Source organism: Panthera tigris, chromosome B1 (assembly GCF_018350195.1).
Source record: "Panthera tigris isolate Pti1 chromosome B1, P.tigris_Pti1_mat1.1, whole genome shotgun sequence".
Classification (NCBI taxonomy): Eukaryota; Metazoa; Chordata; class Mammalia; order Carnivora; family Felidae; genus Panthera; species Panthera tigris.
This window is the reverse complement of record NC_056663.1, coordinates 39088513-39111260: the sequence shown is the minus strand read 5'-3', so window position 1 is coordinate 39111260 and position 22748 is coordinate 39088513. Positions and strand designations below refer to the sequence as shown.

General features: G+C 38.8%; 1 protein-coding gene across 2 annotated transcripts in view; it reads left to right on the top strand.

The window, feature by feature from the left end:
- Positions 1-3222: 3222 nt before the first annotated feature.
- PSD3 (pleckstrin and Sec7 domain containing 3) overlaps positions 3223-22748 on the top strand; it is a 734808-nt gene continuing 715282 nt past the window's right edge. For both annotated transcript variants that reach the window (XM_042983313.1, XM_042983312.1), the window contains exon 1: positions 3223-3324. The gene's annotated coding sequence lies outside the window, so the exon portion shown is untranslated. The remainder of the gene's footprint in view (positions 3325-22748) is intronic.

Here is a 22748-nt window from a genome sequence, read left to right as displayed (position 1 = left end):
ACTGGTATTCTGAAAATGGTTCTGGAGGTCTCAGGAATCAAAATACAAAAATTATTCTTACATCTTGACAACCTTATCCTTAATTCTGGCATTGCCTAAAAAATCGTAAGTTTTCTTACTATTACCACAGTGTCTTTCATCAAAAATGCCCTGGGAAAATACCTATTACCCACTAGCCAGGTGCAAACCAATGCAACAGCAAATGCTTAGAAGGCTTTCTGAAGATGCTTCTCATGTTATGGGTTCTTTTAGAAACACATTATGTCGTATGAGCAGAGTTCAGTGTTTCTAAATTCCATTTGAACTAGTACAGTTCTTATATCTCTCTTTTTGTTTCTCAGAGCTCTTCTTCTGAAAAATTGAATTGATGGAGTTTACTCCTTCTTCTTACCTTTTCCCTCTCTCTCATAGATATAACTTTTCAGCAGGAAAATTCTTCAAAAGGAAGAGAGAATAAAAGCCTATGAAGTGAATCTCAATCTGAATGAATAGCCTCCAAGTAATTAAACGCTGATTGTCTCCTAAACCCTTTAGTTTCTGGTTTCTGCCTAAAGAGTGCAAGTGTTAGGTGTGAACTGAGGGTTAAAATGGCTTGAAAAGCAACTTGGATAACTGTTGATTTGAACTGTTCACTTACTGTAGGGAGAGGCATGAATAACCTTGGAGCATCCTCATGCTTAAGTACTGATAAAAACATTAAAAACTAAGCATTAGTTCTGCCTTTGGTTATAACTTTGGTAAAAATGGGTATAACTGCCTAGCCTCAGTTCCTCCTTCATAAAATGAGAAGAGATTGCCCATTTCTTGAGCTAAGTGGGCATATTGAATGAGATTAAATGAGACAATATGTGAAAGTGCCTATAGCACAGTTCATGGATTATGGTAAATAAAATGTTGAATGAATAAACAAATCAACATTTTAAGCTTTTTGAAAATCATTTAATGAATAACTATACCAATTTATTATAAAAAGTACTTAATCCATTTCCCATACAGCTTTCATTTTTATAATTCATGGTTTGTTTTCTTTAGTAGTCGACCTATGATTATACATCTTTTTTAAAACACAATTTTCACATAACCAAACAACTTCCACCTCTTTTTTCTTTATACATTAATTTTAAAGTTAAGTCAGAAATCTATATACCATGGTATATCATTATCTGCATTATCCAGAGATGGAGTCAAAAGGTTCTGAGAACCCTGCTGTTTGCACAGCCAGGAATTGACTTGGGTCTGGACACCTAATTTGACAGTGCCTCTGGTGAGTTCTGCTCAGTTCTCAGTGCACTGAGGGGAACACTGGGCTCACAGATAGCTCAGGGATGGCCTGCATTCTAGCTGACACTATTGTTGAGAAGAGACTATTACTAGCTGCACACTCTCTCCTATGGTACTGACGATGCGTTAAGAAGCATACTGAGCAGTACCGATGCACTAGGTCCCTTGTTAGTTGTCTGTTGTGCTTCATCTCACACAATCCTCACACCACCCAGTGAGGTAAGTCTAGCATTTTCCGAGGTTCAGGAACTTGCCCAAGTTCACTTGACAGTAAGCAGCACAGCTGGAACCAGATCTAGTTCTGCAGACAACAGAGCTTAACCACTGAGCCTTATCAGCGAGAGCTATAAAATACAACATCTGAACACCACACTGACAGTTTGAAAAGGGCAAATGTGTCTGATACAGAAGATTGTGTATTTTGGGCCCATCACACCATTTGTAGAGACCTGACTCTCAAGTAGAGTTTTTTGCAGGAGGTGATTTTCATGCTTAAGTGTTATTGTTTGGGATAATAATCAACTTTGAGGGCTCCTTAATTAATCAATATAAATGCTGTGTAGATGGAGAACTTGGGTTAAATCTTAGCCCTGCCCCTTACCAGCCATATGAACCTGGGCATACTGAATACAATAGTGCATATAAATATTTAGTTTATTGCCTAGCACACATTAAGTGCTCTATAACCATTTGCTATTATTCTTTTTATTATCAACACATTTTTGGTGCACACCTATTTTAGATAGATATCATTAATGGCACTAAGTGTTGGCTCTAAAATTTTAATATAGGAGAGATTCAGGGACAGCATTCTGGTTAGGGGAAGAAGAGAAAGCAGATTTACCTTAAAGCTGCTTAACATAACGAACAGCTTGAGAAACCAACAGGTTTACATACCAATGTCTAGGGAGGGTAGACTGACAAACCTTAGGGGGGCTACAACTATAAGTTCTTTAGAGAATGCATATTTCATACCCATGGAACTGCCACTGTGCTAGAAAAGAATATCTTATACCACCACCTTTAAGAAAATCAAACATGTAAATAAATCATGTGGTAGGAGACTTCCTGAAGGAGAGATCTTACCAAGCACTTGGCAATTTGGAAGAAGGAGCTGACAATGCTTTGTGGAGGTGAGTTCAACTTCACAGATATATTTGAGGTGGGTCTTGTGGGACATGTAACAATATGCCAAACAGAGAAACATAAGAGCCAGCTAAGCAAATAAAACAGGATGAACAAAGGCTTGATAACATTTAAAGGACTGGGATAGTCAGGAAATGGCATTTTGAGGAATGGCCTAACAGTTAGTGTGGCTACAATTTAGGATTTAGGCTGGGGGGCATAATACCAGGAGATTAGCCCACAGGGATAGGTTGGCCAGATAGTCTGCCAGGGTAAAGCATTTGTACTTCATCATTTAGGTAATGGCTAACCCCTGATAATTTTTTTTAAATTTTTATTTAAGACAGCGAGAGAGAGAGAGAAAGTGACAGAGTGTGGGAGTGAGCAGGAGAAGGGCAGAGAGAGAGAGGGAGAGAGAGAATCTCAAGCAGGCTCCATACTCAGCAAGCGGCCTGACTCAGGCTTGATAGATCTCACAACCATGAGATCATGACCTGAGCCAAAATCAAGAGTCAGATGCTTAACTGACTGAGCCACCCAGGTGCCCCAACCCCCAATAATTTTTAAAGAAGGAAATACTATGATCAAATCCTTATTTTAAGGATATAAAAAAATCAATGTATAGTGTCAACTGAGAGAGATTCCAGTTGTTTTAGTGAGAATGTGCCAGGTTGTGCTACAATAATAAACAAACCTAAAGTTTTAAGGGCTTAAAACAACTTATTTTTCTCTTCCAATGGGTTCCACATGGATCAGTAAGGGTCTTATGACACATAATCCCTCAATATTCCATCTTGGAACTGTACCAGCTGGATAGAACACAAGTCCTCCTTGTCAGCAAGGGAAGGGAGAATTAATCACACAGCCTTGCCTAACTGAAGAAAGGCTGGAATTGTTGATGAGCAAATGGAATGTCTGGTGAGCCTTAACTGTCTCTGGCACGCCAGTAGAAAAAGAATTTTAAAACTATCTGGATACGACATAATAAGAGCCACTGGAGAGGTGGAGGTAGGGTTAGATGCTGTACCTAGGGGCCTGGCCAGGGCCAAGGAGCCATGGAAAAATTGGTCCTTCCACATGCTTCTATTCTTAATCCCATTCTTGCTTACAAATGGCTGTCAACTACCCTCCACTGAGATAGCTGTAGATAATTCAGAAGTAAGCTGATAAAAATTCTAGGTCTAGTGGGAGCTGCAAAGACATGGTATGTGGAGATCCAAGGCCATGGTCAGTTGTCAACCCTAACAACTTTTCAGGTGTGTGGATCCCATAGTGCCCATTTCCTTTTTCACCTCTGTGTCCTACTTGTGAGAGAACATAAACTAGGTGACCTCTGCATGAGAGGGAGGGGGAGGACAGAGAAAGGAGAAAGAGAGTATAAAATACTGTATACTGGATAAACACATAACAAAATGTTAATCGTGGTTGTTTGGAGGTAGTGAGATTATGGATTACTTTCTCTTTCTCTTTTACTGCCTTTCTTTTCTGCATTTTCACATTTCAAAACTAAACGTTATTAGTTTTCATCATTTGGCAACTTGTTTTATTAAAACACAATATAGACGTTGTACTATGTATTCTGCCAATGGCTCTGTAAGGTTGACACTTAAAAACTTTTTAAATTATTTTTTAAATCTTTTTTAAAAACGTTTATTTATTTATTTTGAGAGAGAGAGAGCACACGAGCAGGGGGAAGGGCAGAGAAAGGGAGAGAGAGAATCCCAGTTAAAATCTGTGCTGCCAGCACAGAGCCTGACACGGGGCTCAATCCCATGAACCAAGAGAGCATGACCTGAGCCGGAAATCAAGAGTCAGACGCTTGACACTTAAAATTTTGATTTAATTTTCTACATTATACAATGAAGAATAGAAAAGGCTAGCAAAAAATCCTCCAACTTCTCTGTGAAACTAGTCTTAGACTCCATTCAAGGATCTGAGGACAGAGTTTGGGCCACTGCCTGGGAAGAATACCTCCAGAAAGGGGCTTGGGCTGGGGGAGGTCACAGGCCCGTTACTGCCATGAGGCTGAATAGCTAGCAGCAGAACCAGAATCTGCTCTCCCAGAAGCACATTTCTTCAGGGTTGGGTCAACATCTGAGTCCTTGATCTGTGTAGAGAAAATTCTCTCCCCTCTGCCCATGATTGAATAATGAAAGTAATACTACTGATTGTTAAGAATCTTATGTTGATATGAATACTTTAAGAAATCCATTTATAAAGACAAAATGTACGAAGTAGCACATGTGACAGCAGCCTGGGGGCACTATTAATCTGAACAGATAAAAGATGAATACTGGAAGGACAAGAAGTTTGGAGTTTGTAATTTAAGCAATGCAAATTGTTTTCCTGTGTGGATCAAGCCAGGATGGTAACTTGTGGTTATGTCACTGTGAACATTCTTTCCCTCTGTATCATTGGAGAAGTTACACAGTCATTCTGATTCTCCAGCTGTTTCTAATCAAATTAAATGAAAACTTGAAAAAATACTCAGAACTGAACCCACACCATCTACAGACAGTTCTTGTTTCAAGCAACACTGGGGGAGTGGAATCTTCCTATCACCTACTTACAGCTTATTTATTTCATTCCTGACAGAGAGAAAAACATACTAAGAGCTTTTAATTATGCAGAAGATCTATTGTATTCTTTCTTTGGTCCCCTTTCCTTTGCAGGTCTCAGTAGAGAGAGATTGTCTGCCAAGCCCAAACATTTAGTAATGTGTTTGAAACAGGCCACATGTGGTAACTAAGTCCTCAGAAGACACCATAGGTTCTGAATACCATCAGAGCCAAGAGGTCATTTAAACTCCAAGGTTAGGAAACGGGTCTGTGAGTAAAACTGCACAACATTGTTTCTTTTGGTGATAGATGCAAACATCTCATATAAAATGCTAGGGAACCATATTCTAAATGTTGTAAAGGAATAAAATGATAATTTTTTGTGTGAATTGGTATAATGTAAGTGTAATTAGTAACTGCACAGGGAACTGGTACCCAGTTTCAGTTCCTGTTTACTGGATGTCTCTGCACCTGTAATCTCACCTCTCTAAATATGAGTTTTCCCATCAGTGTGATTGGGACAGTACTTCTCTCATTGGAGTTTTGAGTGCCTGGCTCACAGTAAGTGGGGAAACAGAAGGATGGAAAATTCTCACAGCCAGAGAGGGCAGAGTAAGGAGTTAGTTAGCCTCACCTTCTTTGGACTCAGAATCTGGGCTCTTAAGCCCTAGGATGTAATGAAAGCAAAAAGCCAATGTAAGAAAATATAGGGCTATTTTTCTGAATGAGAGTAAGAAATAATTTTTTAGTAGTATAAAAAGTGAAGGAACCATACAGTAAAATGTATAGATTTAACCACACAAAATTTTAAAAATTTATATAGAAAAACATTTTCTAAAAATTTAAGAGGTAAATACAACTGAGCAAAAATTTACAACATATATTGGTTAATATTCTAAGTATATAAAAAAGCCAAGTGTTTAAAAAGATGAACAGTCAATTTTTAAAAAAGACAAAATACATACACTAAAAATTTACAAAATAAGAAATACAAATGGCCAATACACATGTAGGAAAATACTGTAAGCCTGAAAAATTATCCAGAACACTTCATAAGTTGAAAGAATGTCCATGTTCCGAGACCTCTTCTCTGATTCCCTTTTTCCCTCAGGCTCCCAGCTTGTAGTGAACTGGGAACGTGAGAGCTGACAGGATCTAGCCACTGCTGAGTTCTGGCTCCCTTCAGGCCACTCTCCTCCACACTGTATGGTCCAGCCTGCAGGACACAGTAGACTTATGGCATTCTCAGATTTAACCTTCCTGGTGTTGACAATTTGTGACCTACTCTGCTGAGGCTTGAATTTTAATCATAGTCGTGTAAGGTTGATGATCAGTTAGCTAGTGAGTGAGCCTAACTGACTGCTAAGCATTCCCAGTTAACTGTGCTTTACTGTTTCATGGTTAAAGCCCATTCTCATACAGTAATAAAAACTGTTTCTTTATGCAAAGTGATCAAGAAAGAAAGAAAATAGCATGGTGGTAGAAGTCAAGTCAAAGTGCAAAGGTCTTAGAAACTTTTTGATCTTGGTTAGAAGAAAAAACATCTTGGGTATAAAGCATACTGTTCTACAAAGGCAGTAACAATATTCACAAACAGAATGTTCTAGAAGGTTACCCTTTTGAATGTTAAGGAGTCTAATGAATTGTTCTTCCCTGAATGAATGTTGCTTTAAGATCTGATGCCTTTGCCTTCCCTGTTTTTCACCCTCTTTGCTTCCCTTCTTCCCCATAAGGCCAAGTCCCAACACTTCCTCTGAGAAGCCTGGGCTGCAAATGGGCAGAGGGCATCACATCATCTTTGTATTTGCTTCACACTTTGTGTATGAAAAATGTAACATGGAGGTTAACACCATAGACTCCTGAGCCAGAACATCTGGGTGCAATCCCAGCCCTGCCACTTATAGACTGTGTGATCTTGAGACAGTTACTTCTCTGTGTCTCAGTGTCTTCATCTGCAAAATGGTAATAAAAATAGCAACTACTCATAGGAATGTTGTAAGCCTTAAGGTAGTTAGTAGGGTTCTTAGGACAGTGTCTGACACATACCAAATGCTGTTTTATCATTCTCCTATAAAACTTCCCATACTTTATTGTAGTTAACTGTTTATATGCAGAGCAGGATTGAAAAAGAAAAAAAGAGGACTACCAAAACTCAGTTGTGCAGATAAAGTGTAGTTTCTTTAATTTGTTTATAGATTTTCTGAACTTCCTCATGACTGAGAACTGCCACCTCTGCTCCTCTTGCTCTGGGAGATAAAACAACCAAATTTACTCCAGCTTTGTAAACTGAGTTTGATCCAGTAATTTAAATAGCCCATTGATAATGCTATCTTTGAAATAATTGCTTAGACTCTTTTTTGTGGCTCTCCAAACCTCATCTGACTCCTCTGGGTTGGCCTCTGAGTTTCTGGAGGGAGGGAGGATGTCCTGCCTCTGACGGGGTAGTGTACAAGGCTCTCCAATACACGCAGTGCTTTCTGGTCCTGTCTTATCCCAGCTGAGAGGCTGTGCTGGCCTTCTACTGGGGCCTGCTGCTAATAAACTCACACTCATCTATTTCTCAGCTCTGAAAGACCTACTAGCCTCTTTTGCTGACTTAGCTCCACCAGCTGTGGCCTCCTCCAAGTCCCTGTTGTGTGTTTCACCCTGTTCCAGGTAGTCTACCCCTAGCTCTCTTGCTGTTAGCTGCCTCTCAACTTAGTATCCCCACCACATGAGATGTGTGAGGAGCTCAGGAGTGCAAACTAGACCCTTTCTCTGCCTGAACATGCTGCTCTGCTCTATGATTCATTCAGGGGCAACTAGCCCCCAGAATTTCCAAATTCTCTCAAACATACAACTGCCTCTTTTTTTAAATGTTTATTATTATTATTGAGAGAGAGAGAGGAAAAGACAGAGTGCAAGCAGGAGAGGGGCAGAGAGAGAGGGAGACACAGAATCCAAAGTGCTCTGAGATGTTAGCACAGGGCCTGATGCAGGGCTCAAATCCACGAACAGTGAGATTATGACCCGAACCAAAGTCAGATGTTTAACCAACTGAACCACACAGGCGCCCAGCAACTGCCTCTTTTGACCATCATATTCCCACTTTACCTGGGTGTAGAATGGAGGCTTTCCTCCATTTCTTGCAGATTGTCTGTCCCCTGTTGCCCTTACATGAAACTCTGGTCTTGACAGCTGGCCTGGAACTTAATATAGCTTTCTTCCCTTCATATCCTATCTGAATAGTGCCTGCCTTTCAAGCCTATTTTGTAAGTGAAAAATCCAATTCAAAAATTAGATTCATTAGAATCTAAATGCTAATGCTTTCTTTTCCCTTTGGCATTCGTGCTTAAACATTTTTAATCCCCTCAAGGCTGACAAAGAAAGGTTAAATACAGTAAATTACCACCCAACACACACACACACACACACACACAGCCCCCATTATCTGAGTTTGTCTCATAGCCCCTGAGCTCTGCAGAGACTGACTGTCCCATTCACTGAGCTGGGTCTGTCTCAATTTGAATACAGGCACTACCACTTACCTTGGGACTTTAAGCAAGTTACGTGGTCTATCTGGGTCTATTTTTTCATCTGTAAAATGCAGATAAGAATATGATTTTGTGGGATTCTTTTGAGGGTTAAATAAATACATGAAAAATGTTCAGAGCAGTGCCTGGCATGCAATAACTGCTCAAAAAGTGAGAATCATTATTGCTATTAGCTCAGCACTTCTCCAGAGTAGTATGCTCAATAAATGTTCATTGAAAGATCATACAATGAGGTATAGATCAGGAGTTCTGATTATCAGCATAGAAATATGAGTTTAATAGCCTTATATCCTTATATTACATATCTTTTGCAATCATGTGTCTCTAATCCTTACTCATAAGCAAAACCCCAATTAGTCTTTCTTTCACCTAATACCATGCATTTAAATATTTGATACTTATTCCCAAAGCTACTTTTAAAAATTGGTCTTAGAGGGATGCTGGAAGACAGTGGCATAGGAGGATGCTGGGCTTACCTCCTCCTGCTGATCACTTAGATTCCACCCACATCACCCTAAATAATCCAGAAAACCACTGGAAGACTAACAGAACAGACTCTCCAGAGCCAAGCATAGACAAGAGGCCCACGGAAGAGGGTAGGAAGGGCAGAGAGGCGGTGTGTGCTACTCGGACTGGCAAGAGGGAGCCGGGGCGGTAGAGGGGCAGCCTGCTGGGCAAGGCAGAGCCCCCGAAGTCTGGCTTGCAAAAAGTGGAGGGGCCAGACTGCACGAGTTCTGACAGCCAGGGGGACTTAACATCTGGAATGTTAAAAGTCAATGGCTCTGATCTCAGAGAATGAGGAGGGTGAGAGGACGCCAGGAGGGAGAGTGGTTGAGTCACAAAAAGACAGAGCTTGGCAGGGGAACAAAGGCGCTGGCAAGTACCATTTCCCTTTCCCATCCCCCAGCCGAAATTCCAAAGGGAACCAGTTCCTGCCACCGAACTTGACTGCACCGCCCAAATGCCCAAAACTGTGCTTATGTGGATCCATCCCTCCCATGGGCCTGCCTGCCTCCTGGTGCTGCAGAGTCCCTCCCTCAGGGGGCCACTGAGGACTGGGCTGGCTAAGCCTGCCCATCCTGCCCCTGTGCACCTTGTGGATCCACCTGATCTAATACACCCTTGGCCAGATCCCATGGAAGCAGCACCACAAGCCTGGAAATGTGCAAGCAGCCCAGACAGGGACCACACCACTCCACAGTGAGTCCTGCCCCTGGGAGAGGGGAAGATAAGGTACACACCAGTCTGACTGTGGCCCAAGCAGTGGGCTGAAGGCAGACATCGGGTCTGACTGCAGCCCCACCCACCAGCACAAGTTTCTCCAGACAGCACAAGGGAAGTGCCCTGCAGTTTGGAGCTACTTCAGGGACTACCCAAAATAATGAAATGGCAAAATTCTCCTCAAAAGAAATTACACGAAGTAATGACAACTAACAAATTGATCAAAACTGATTTAAGCAATATAACAGAACAAGAATTTAGAATAATAGTCATAAAATTAATCGCTGGGCTTGAAAAAAGCATAGAGGAAAGTAAAGAACCTATTGCTACAGAGATCAAGGGACTAAGAAATAGTCATGAGGAACTAAAAAATGCTATAAACGAGGTGCAAAATAAAATGGAGGTGGCCATAGCACAGATTGAAGAGGCAGAGGACAGAATAGGTAAATTCAAAGATTAAATTATGGAAAAAGAGGAAGCTGAGAAAAAGATAAAAAAAATCCAGGAGTATGAGGGGAGAATTACAGAACTAAGTGATGTAATCAAACAGAAAAATATCCACATCGTAGGTATTCCAGAAGAAGAAGAAGAGAGAGAAAGGGGCTGAAGGTGTACTTGAACAAATCATAGTTGAGAACTTCCCTGATCTGGGGAAGGATAAAGGAATTGAAATCCAAGAGGCATAGAGAACTCCCTTTGGACATAACTTGAATGGATCTTCTGCATGACATATCATAGTGAACTGGCAAAATACAAGGATAAAGAGAAAATTCTGAAAGCAGCTAGGGATAAACAGGCTCTAACTTACAAAGGTAGACACATAAGAGTAGTGGCAGACCTATGTACTGATACTTGGCAGGCCAGAAAGGAATGGCAGGAAATCTTCAATGTGATGAACAGGAAAAATATGCAGCCAAGAATCCTTTATCCAGCAAGTCTGTCATTCAGAATAGAAGGAGAGATAAAGGTTTACCCAAACAAACAAAAACTGAAGGAATTCATCACCACTAAATCAGCCCTACAAGAGATCCTAAGGGGGTTTCTGTGAGTGAAATGTTGTAAGGACCACAAAGTACCAGAGACATCACTACAAGCATGAAACCTACAAATAACACAATGACTCTAAACCCATATCTTTCAATAATAACACTGAATGTAAATGGACTAAATGCTCCAACTAAAAGACATAGAGTATCAGAATGGATAAAAAAACAAGGCCCATCTATTTGCTGCCTACAAGAGACTCATTTTAGACCTGAGGACAACTTCAGATTGAAAGTGAGGAGATGGAGAACTATCTATCATGCTACTGGAAGTCAAAAGAAAGCTAAAGTAGCCATACTTACATCAGACAGACTAGATTAAATTGAAGGCTATAACAAGAGATGAAGAAGGGCATTATATAAAATTACAGAGTCTATCCATCAGGAAGACCTAACAATTATAAATGTCTATGCACAAAATTCGGATGGACCCAAATATATAAAACAATCACAAACATAAGCAACCTTATGGATAAAATGTGGTAATTACAGGGGAATTAATACTCTACTTACAACAATGGATAGATCATCTAGACAGAGAATCAGTAAAGAAACAATGATATGATATATTGGATCAGAAGGACTTGACAGATATATTTAGAACTCTGCATCCAAAAAGAACAGAATATACTTTCTTCTCGAGTGCACATGGAACATTCTCCAAGATAGATCACATACTGGGTCACAAAACAGCCCTCAATAAGTATACAAGAATTGAGATCATACCATGCACACTTTCAGATCACAATGCTATGAAACTTGAAATCAACCACAGGAAAAAGTCTGGAAAACCTCCAAACGCATGGAGGTTAAAGAACATCTTACTAAAGACTGAATGGGTCAACCAAGCAATTAGAGAATAAATCAAAAAATATATGGAAACAAATGAAAATGAAAATACAACAATCCAAATGCTTTGGGATGCAGCATAGGCAGTCCTGAGAGGAAAATACACTGAAATCCAGGCCTATCTCAAGAAACAAGAAAAATCCCAAATACAAAATCTAACAGCACACCTAAAGGAAATAGAAGCAGAACAGCAAAGACACCCCAAACCCAGCAAAAGAAGAGAAATAATAAAGATCAGAGCATAAATAAACAATATAGAATACAAAAAAACCTGTAGAGCAGATCATTGAAACCAAGAGTTGGTTTTTTGAAAAAATAAACAAAATTGATAAACCTCTAGCCAGGCTTCTCAAAAAGAAAAGAGAGAGGACCCAAATAGATAAAATCATGAGTGAAAACGGAACTATTACAACCAATCCCTCAGAAATACAACCAATTATCAGGGAATATAATGAAAAATTATATGCCAAGAAACTGGACAACCTGGAAGAAATGGACAAATTCCTGAACTCCCACACACTTCCAAAACTCAAACGAGAAGAAACAGAAATTTGAACAGACTCATAACCAGTGAAGAAATTGAATCAGTTATCAAAAATCTCCCAACAAATAAGAGTCCAGAACCAGATGGCTTCCCTGGGGAATTCTACCAGACATTTAAAGCAGAGATCATACCTATCCTTCTCAAGCTGTTCCAAAAAATAGAAAGGGAAGGAAAACGTCCAGACTCATTCTATGAAGCCAGAATTACTTTGATTCCCAAACCAGACAGAGACCCAGCAAAAAAAAGACAACTACAGGCCAATATCCCTGATGAATATGGATGCAAAAATTCTCAATAAGATACTAGCAAATCGAATTCAACAGCATATAAAAAGAATTATTCACCATGATCAAGTGGGATTCATTCCTGGGCTTCAGGCCTGGTTCAATATTCACAAGCCAATCAATGTGATACATCACATTAATAAAAGAAAAGAACCATATCATCCTGTCAATGGAGGCAGAAAAAGCATTTGACAAAATTCAGCATCCTTTCTTAATAAAAACCCTTGAGAAAGTCTGGATAGAAGGAACACATTTAAACATTATAAAAGCCATTTATGAAACACCCACAGCTAATATCACCCTCAATGGGGAAAAACTGAGAGCTTTCCCCTGAGATCAGGAACATGACAGGGATGTCCACTCTTACCACTGTTGTTTAACAGAGTGTTGGAAGTTCTAATATCAGCAATCAGACAACCAAAGGAAATAAAAGGCATCAAAATTGGCAAAGATGAAGTCAAGCTTTCACTTTTTGCAGATGACATGACATTATACATGGAAAACCCAATAGACTCCACCAAAAGTCTGCTGGAACTGATACATGAATTCAGCAAAGTCGCATGATACAAAATCAATTTTTCAGAAATCAGTTGCATTCTTATACACTAATAATGAAGCAACAGAAAGACAAATAAAGAAACTGATCCCATTCACAATTGCACCAAGAAATCATAAAATACCTAAGAATAAACCTAACCAGAGATATAAAAGATCTGTATGCTGAAAAGTATAGAAAACTTATGAAGGAAATTGAAGAAGATACAAAGAAATGGAAAAACATTCCGTGCTCATGGATTGGAAGAATAAATATTGTTAAAATGTCAATACTACCCAAAGCTATCTACACATTCAATGCAATCCCAATCAAAATTGCACCAGCATTCTTCTCGAAGCTAGAACAAGCAATTCTAAAATTTGTATGGAACCACAAAAGATCCCAACTAGCCAAAGTAATATTGAAGAAGACCAAAGTGGGAGGCATCACAATCCCAGACTTTAGCCTCTACTACAAAGCTGTAATCATCAAGACAGCATGGTATTGGCACAAAAACAGACACATAGACCAATGGACTAGGATAGAGACTCCAGAAGTGGACCCACAAAAGTATGGCCAATTAATCTTTGACAAAGCAGGAAAAAGTATCCAATGGAAAAAAGACAATCTCTTTAACAAATGGTGCCGGGAGAAATGGACAGCAACATGCAGAAGAATGAAACTAGACCACTTTCCTACACCATTCACAAAAATAAACTCAAAATGGATGAAGGACCTGAATGTGAGATAGGAAACCCTGAAAACCCTAGAGGAGAAAGCAGGAAAAAATCTCTCTGACCTCAGCCACAGCAATTTCTTACTCGACACATCTCCAAAGGCAAGCACAAATGAACTACTGGACCATATCAAGATAAAAATCTTCTGCACTGCAAAGGAAAAAAATCAACAAAACCCTAAGGCAACCGACAGAATGGGAAAAGATATTTGCAAGTGACATCTTGGACAAAAGGCTAGTATCTAAAATCTATAAAGAACTCACCAAACTCCACACCCGAAAAACAAATAATACAGTGAAGAAATGGGCAGAAGACATGAATAGACACTTCTCTAAAGAAGACATTCAGATGTCTAACTGGCACATGAACAGATGCTCAACATCACTCCTCATCAGGGAAATTCAAATCAAACCACACTGAGATATCACCTCCCGCCAGTCAGGGTGGCTAAAATGAACAAATCAGGAGACTAGATGCTGGCAAAGATGTGGAGAAACAGGAACCCTCTTGCACTGTTGGTGGGAGTGCAAACTGTTGCAGCCACTCTGGAAAACAGTGTGGAGGTTCCTCAAAAAATTAAAAATAGAACTACCCTATGACCCAGTAATAGCAGTGCTAGGAATTTACCCAAGGGATACAGGAGTGCTGATGCATAGGGGCACTTGTACCCCAATGTTTATAGCAGCACTTTCAACAATAGCCAAATTATGGAAAGAGCCTAAATGTCCCTCAACTGATGAATGGATAAAGAAGTTGTGGTTTATATATACAATGGAATACTACTTGGCAATGAGAAAGAATGAAATATGGCCATTTGTAGCAACATGGATGGATCTGGAGGGTATTATGCTAAGTAAAATAAGTCATACAGAGAAAGACAGATACCATATGTTTTCACTCATATGTGGATCCTGAGAAACTTAACAGAAGTCCATGGGGGAGGGGAAGGATTAAAAAAAAGTTACAGAGAGGGAAGGAGGCAAACCATAAGAGACTCTTAAAAACTGAGAATAAACTGAGGATTGATGGGGGGTGGGAGGGAGGGGAAAGTGGGTGATGGGCATTGAGGGCACCTGTTGGGATGAGCCCTGGGTGTTGTATGGAAACCAGCTTGACAATAAATTCATATTAAAAAGAAAGAAACTTGAATTACAGTTGTTAGGTGCAAGAGATCAATTAATTCTGTTGTTCTACCAATTCATTAGAAAGATGTGTCTAAGTTTTTCCTTATGGAAATGAATTAGTTCATATTGTAGTCTGTCAAGTTTTTCTTTATGTGTTTTGTAATTTAGTTCTTAGAAACATACATAATTAGAAATATTATTTCTCTCTCATGAATTGAAACTTTTATCATTATGTAAAGATTCTCCCTAGGTCTAGTAAATATCTCAATTATGGAATATTAAAAAAAATAAATAAAATAATAAGAATTGGTCTTAGAGAAAGTAAAGATGAAAACATAATAACAGCACAGGGAAGTGAAAGGGCGGTGCTCTGAGAATCAAAAAGACAGGCATCCCACTTACAGCTCTGGTTCATCCAGGCCAATGACCTTGGTAAGCGCTGTCACCATTCCAGCCCACCTCTTGTTGCTGCACTAGATGTCTGAGTTTCTTCTAGTAAACAATGCTCTTCCTTATTTCTCTGAAGAAACAGCACATAGCATTATGAACTAGATTTGCAGCTCTGAATTTGCTTCCATAGTCCTTTAGTTTGGTTCAGGATTCCATCGAAGTCCTCTTGCAAACTGAAAACAACCCCTTGGATGATGGGAATCCTGGTTTAAAATGGACCTTGTACAACCAGGAAAATTAAAAGGGTCTAGATACATATGCTTTGTATCCTTACTTTATTGATTTAAAGACATTGATGAATTTAAATGTAAATTATTTATGAATTAAACAATAACAGCAAAATTTAAACACTCTTTGAGAAAGAACTTCTGAAGAAAAAATTTAAGTTAAAAAACTTAATTTATTTTACTCTTTTTATCCATCATCAAGATATTTCTAGTCATACTTCTCAAATTTTCTTCAAAGTATTTAATATGACCTGAGTTTTTATGTTTTAAAAATTTTTTAATGTTTATTTTTGAGAGAGAGAAACATTGAGTGTGAGTGGGGGAGGGGCAGAGAGAGAGGGAGACACAGAATCCAAAGCAGGCTCCAGGTTCCGAGCTGTCAGCACAGAGCCTGAAGTGGAGCTTGAACTCACAAGATGTGAGATCACAACCTGAGCCGAAGTCGGACACTCAAACAACAGAGCTACCCAGGCACCCCGACCTGAGTTTTTAAAAGAATCTTGGCATGGGGCACCTCGGCGGCTTAGTCGGTTGAGCATCTGACTTCAGCTCAGGTCATGATCTCAAGGTTTGTGAGTTTGAGCACAGGGTCAGGCTCTGTGCTGACAGCTCGGGGCCTGGAGACTGCTTTGGATTCTGTGTCTCCCTCTCTGCTCTTCCCCTGCTCAAACTCTGTCTCTCTCTCAAAAATAAAGATTAAAAAAATTAAAAAAAAAAAAGAATCTTGGCATGATTTTTATCATTTAAAAAATATTTTACAATTATAAATGCTGATAAAAAATCTTTTATATTGTATACATAAGAATTTGTTTATGTTTAATTTGCATCTTCTTTGAAGGGACCTAAGAAAAATAATATTTTGGAGAAAAGTTAAAGAATTGTTTTTAGTTCCACCTCAATTATCTTAAACTTCTGTTAATTAATTTATACATATATATGTAGTCTAATGACTGTTCACTTGTTTATTTACCTGTCTGCCATTTAAGAGTATATTAACAAAATATTTAAATACCCTACACATATACCAACACAGTCATGGTTAAATAAACCACCCAGATGAGAATAAACACAGTGATATATTCACATCAACTATGCTGATAAGACGGATATTAGCATTTATGAATTATTTTCACCTTATTTTTCTGGAGTACTAGTTCTTCACTCAAACTAGTAATTTCTCATTTTCCACTATTTACTTCTAGCTCTCCAAATTCATCCTTTTGTTATTTTCTGTTTACTTTTTATTTTTATATTCTACTGTTAATTCTTTCCCCAGACTTCAGCTGCTATTAAATTTCTTTTCTGGGATGGTTTAAAATCATTTTATTTTTCTTCATGGTTCTCTCTTTCTTCTCTATAATCTTGTGGCATTCTTTCCAGCATGCCATACTTTTTACAGAATTACATTGATTGCAGTTGGTCCTAAGCTTTATATTTCTGAGCTTTACACATAGCAAGATTGTGTTTGAAAGCAATCAATACCGTTAACTGCCCCCCAAACTCAATCCTACCCTTGAATCTGCCAATAAAGCTATATGGGAATATAGGGATTAGGCAATAGTTTGTACTGAACAGTCTCTGCTGAGATATGACTGGTTCTCTTCCTAATGGAAAATCATGCCCACTTTCCCTTTTCATGGGGTAATACTTTTTCTTACTGTGTGATCTATTATCACTTTCAATCAACAAGGGAGATCCCATTGATCTGAGATGAAAAGGTACATAGCATGGTAAAGTTCTACCAGCATTAACACCCCCTCCATATGTATAAGTACAAAGAAAAATTCTGAATCAAATTATAGAAAGAGGAATAAAATTAGCTCCAATGGACTTTTAATAAAACATATGTTATTGGGAGAAAAAAATAAAATTCTAGAGGATTCATTTGTCAATTTGTGAGTCTAAAAGTTTCATTAAAAAAAAGTAGAATCAAAGAATGTGTCAGCTGGAAAAGGCCTAGGGATCATCTAGGGGCCCACTCATTTTAAAGTTGAGTAAATGAGGAAATGGGACTAGCCCAAGCCTCTGGAGGAATTACTGGTAGAGCCAGGAGTAGAACCAAGCTCACTTCAGTGCTCCCACTGGAATTTGTTGAGGGATGCCAGAATCAGTCACCTGCAATCCATTGCTGTAATAGAGTGTACTGAAACCTTCTGGAGACCTGGTGATTATCCCAAAATTGACTGAAAAAAATTGAAAAAATTATTCACAAAAATATATCTAATTCAAAGTTAAAATTCAAACTATGAAAAATGTCTATATAATTTCACCACAGTTTTTAGTCTTTTTAGTGTATTGGTGGTCTGTTTTTGTATGTTATAGTAAAGATACATTTACTTTACTATAGTAAAGATACACAGAAGTTTCCCTTATAAATATATTTTTTAAGTTGGAGTTTGTGAGCAGGGATAGTTTGACAGAAACATTTGGGAGGAAATTCCACATTTCCAAAGCATGCCTTCAGTATAGGAAAAGAACAAATGTGTTGATTTTTCTTTCACGTGTGTTGTTTTGCTTAGGTCTTAGTCATAGCACAATATATGGAAAATTTTATTTTAGCAAAGGGAAAGAAATGGAACAATCATCTAAAGGAACAAGACATTTGGGCAAGAACCCAAGCACCTGGATGTCTAAAATATATAGTCTTGTTTGGAATAGACATTCTCTTCCTGTGTCTCTGACTTTCATAATCACAGATTGAAGTATACAGAAATCTAACTGCTTATATGTTTCTAGAACTAAACCTAAAGTCTATCAAAAGGCCCCATTCTTCTTGGAGATAAAAAAAGTCAAGGATATTTTCAAACGACTTATCCCATAAAGGGTTAGGCTTTAAGTTAGCACTTTTGTACTTTTTTGATAAACACCCAGTAGCGTGCTCACCGGTTCATAGAGTAATTATATTTTTACCTTTTTGAGGAAACTCCATACTGTTTTCCAGAGTGGCTGCACCAGTTTGCATTCCCACTAACAGTGCATGAGGGTTCCCCTTTCTCCACCTCCATGCCAACACCTGTTACTTCTCATGTTATTGATTTTAGCCATTTTGACAAGTGTGAAGTGATATCTCATTGTGGTTTTGGTTTTTATTTCCCTGATGATGGAGTGATGTTGAGCATCTTTTCATGTGTCTGTTGGCCATCTGGATGTCTTCTTTGGAAATATGTCTATTCATGTCTTCTGCCCACTTTTAATTGGATTATTCATTTTGGGGGGGTGTTGAGTTTTAAAAGTTCTTTATATATTTTGGATACTAACCCTTTATGAGATATGTCCTTTGCAATTATCTTCTCCCCAGTCCACAGGTTGCCTTTTACTTTTGTTTATTGCTTCCTTTGCTATGCAGAAGATTTTATTTTGATGTAGTCCCAATAATTTATTTTTGCTTTTGTTTCCCTTGCCTCAGGAGACCTATCTAGAAAAAAGTTGCTCTGGCTGATGGCAGAGAAATTAGTGCTTATGCTTTCTTTTATGGTTTCAGATGTCACATTTAGGTCTTTAATCCATTTTGAATTTATTTTTGTGTGTGATGAAAGCAAATGGTGCAGTTTCATTCTTTTGCTGTCCAGTTTTTCCTACAACATTTGTTGAAGAGACAGTTTTTTTCTCCCCATTGGATATTCTTTCCTGCTTTGTTGAAGATTAATTGACCATATAGTGGATTTATTTCTCAACATACTATTCTGTTCCATCGATAAATGTGTCACTGGATTTTTGTACCAGTACCATACTTTCTTGATCACTATAGCTTTGTAGTATAACTTGAAGTCTGGAATTGTGATGCTGTTTTAAGATGGAATGTTCTGAATATATATGTTAAGTTCATCTCGTCCAGTGTGTCATTCAAAACCTATTTATTTTCTGCTTAGATGATCTGTCCATTGATGTAAGTTGGATGTTAAGGTCCCCTATGATTATTGTATTATTATCAGTTAGTTCCTTTAGGCTTGTTATTAATTGTTTTATACATTTGAATGCTTTCATGTTAGAGGCATGAATATTTACAATTGTTAGATCTTGTTGGATTGTCCCTTTTATTATGATATAGTGCTCTTATTCATCTCTGCTTACCATCTTTGTGTTAAAGTCTACCCTGTGCACTATAAGTATTGCTACTCTGGTTTGCTTTTGACATCAATTTGCATGATAAATATTTCTCCATCCCCTCACTTTCAATTTGCAGTGTCTTTAGATCTGAAATGATTCTCTTATAGGCAGCATAGGGAGGGATCTCATTTTTTTAATCCATTCTGACGCCCTATGTCTTTTGATTGGAGCATTTACTCCATTTATATTCAAAGTAATTATTGATAGATTTGTATTTATTGCCATTTTATTACTCGTTTTGTCATTGTTTCTGGAGATTTTCTCTGATCTTCTTGTCTTTGTCACTTTTGGTCTGTCCTTTCCACTCAAAGAGTCCCCATTAATATTTCTTGCAGGGCTGGTTTAGTGGTAATGAACTCTTTTAGATTTTATTTGTTTAGGAAATTTTTTATCTCCCCTTCTATTCTGAATGATAGCTTTGCTGAATACACTGTTCTTGGCTGCAGACTTTTATCATTTAGCACATTGAATATATCATGCCCCTCCCTTCTGGCTTGCCAAGTTTCTGTGGAGAAGTTTCCAGGTAACCTTGTGGGTTTTCCTTGTAAGTTAAGAATTTCTTTTGTTTTGCTGCTTTTAGTATTTTTTCTTTGTCACTATATTTTACAAATATAATTACAATATGTCTTGGTATTGGCCTGCTATAGTTAATTTTGATGGGAATTCTCTGTGCCTCTTAGAGATGGATGTCTGTTTCCTTCCCTAGATTAGGAAAGTTTTCAGCTATTATTTCCTCAAATAAATTTTCTGCCCCCTTTTCTCTCTCTTCTTCTGGGACTCCTATCATATGAATGTTATTATGTTTGATGGAGTCACATGAGTCTATTCTCATGTTGCATAATTTTTCTTTCTCTCTTTAGTTCAGCTCCATTCTTTCCCATTATTTTATCTTCTCTATCACTAATTCATCTCCCTGCTTCTTCCAGCCTGTTGTTCATTCCATCAAGCATGTTTCTAATCTTGTTTATTGCACTCTTCATCTCTGATTGATACTTTAACTTTTTTATCCCTGTTGTAAGGGTCTCACTGATGTCTCAAGCCCAATGAGTATCCTCACGATAGTTGCTTTAAATTCTCCACCAGACATATTACTTATATCTATTTCAATTAGATCTCTGGCCATGACCTTTTCTTGTTCTTTCATTTGGGCTAAATACTTCCATTCACATTTTGTCTAAGTCTCTATCTTCTTCTCTGTGTTAGAAAAGCCAGTTTGTCTCCTGCTTCTGAAGGATGGCTTTATGAAGTGATTCATATAGTGTTCAGGCCCTGGCACTTCCAGGAGTGTCTCTGATGTATGCTGTGTGTGCTCTGCTATTGCGTTTTTGTTGTTCTATCCTTGATGCCAGTTGTCTGCAGAGGCTGTCCTTGCCTGCTATGGGAAGTGTTTGGTCCCTGGCCTGAATGTGGTGAGTTTTGACTAGGTGTGCCCTGGTCTGCTTGTTAAATGAGACCTGATACTACTTCCACTAGAACTGAAACCCCGTAGAACTCTCTGGTCAGGAGACGTGATATGGAAAGGGGTTTCTCCTGGTCTTCTCTGAAAGGGGCCTGCTGCACTGGGATGGAGGCGTGCTTGACTGAGAAGAGCAGCCCCACCAAAGTGCAGAACTGTGGCACTTGGAATAAGCAAGATAGGCAGCCAATGTCAGCACTTCACTGATTTTTGTAGATGGGTCTGTGTTTATGCTGATGGTGGGGGAAGAAAATGGCACCAGCCAGCTCCTTTGTCCCCAGAGAGGTGTCTCCGTGAACACTGACTCTCAGGGACATGCTTCAAGAGCAAATAATCTCTCCACTGTGTGTTTCAGGTGCTCTTCAAATTGCAACCAAGGTTGTTTGTCTGCCATCTCACCAGGAACAGGGCAGTGCCCTCTGGTCTATATCCCAACCAATCCCACTGATCTTTAAAATTCCAGGCTTTATAAGCCCCACTGATTGCAAGAACTCATATAATTTAGCCCCTCTCATTTTCCAAGCCAACAGCTTCAGAGAAATGTCCTCTTTGTGCCTTCCCCTCAGTGCTCCTCTCTCTCTTGCCCTTCTCCATGACCGTGGCGCTCTCCCCTCTGCAGAAACTGTGATCCATTTTTCTCCTAAACTACATTTCCACACCTCCTACCTTCTCAATGTGGACTCTTTTCTCCTTTTAGTTGTGGAGTTTGTTCTGACAATTTCTGGGTTATTTAGGATGATTTGATAGTTATGTGTTTGTAGGGTGAACCTAAGCTGGGGTCTTTCTATTCTGCCACCACCTTCTTTTACTTCAACAGACTCTTACCTATAGAGAACAAACTGATGGCTACCAGAGGGGAGGTGGGTGGGGGCATGGGTGAAATAGGTGATTATGGGGATTACGGCGATTAAGGAATGCACATGTTGTGATGAGAACAGGATGATGTAGAAAAGTGTTGAATCACTATATTATACATCTGAAACTAATATAACACTGTATGTTAATTGTACTGGAATTAAAATTTAAAAAATAAAATGGCAATAGGATTTTTAAAAAATCTAGTGAGTTCCAAGTAAACCTATTGCTGCATGGGTTCTTCAGTCGTGTTAGGATTTTCCCTGACTCTTTTTTCCTACTTTGAGGGATGATGTAAATTTCAGAGGCTTGTGTAGTATCATATTCAGAACAGAAGTATCATTTGAGGAAAGTACAAGAGCTCTAGTTGTTGTCTGTCCTACAGTGGCACCTAGTGAGAAGAACAATTTGCCTAGTCATTGGGTGTGGACCTCTGCATACTGTTGCTTGCTGGGGTGAATTCATCCCTATCTCAGTGTAGGCTATAGGAACCACACCCTTATCTCAACCAAGAGACACTCTTCATATGTCCTCAAATAAGACTACTGGCTTTTCTTTAAATACATGTCCCCATTTCTCTGTCTTTGTCCACACTATCCCCTCTATTTGTAAAGGTCTTCCCCACTCAATATTCTTGTCTCAGAACATTATCCAGTCTTAAAAAGGCCACAGTGGGCCCTTATGCCTGTATGACTGCATTCTTACCATGTGGGGTCACAACTGCCCTCTTTGATTCAGGCTCATGTAAACTGTCCAGAACCTATAGGCACTTTTGACTTGGGCCCTAAACTATTAACTTTTATATTCAGTTTTTAAATT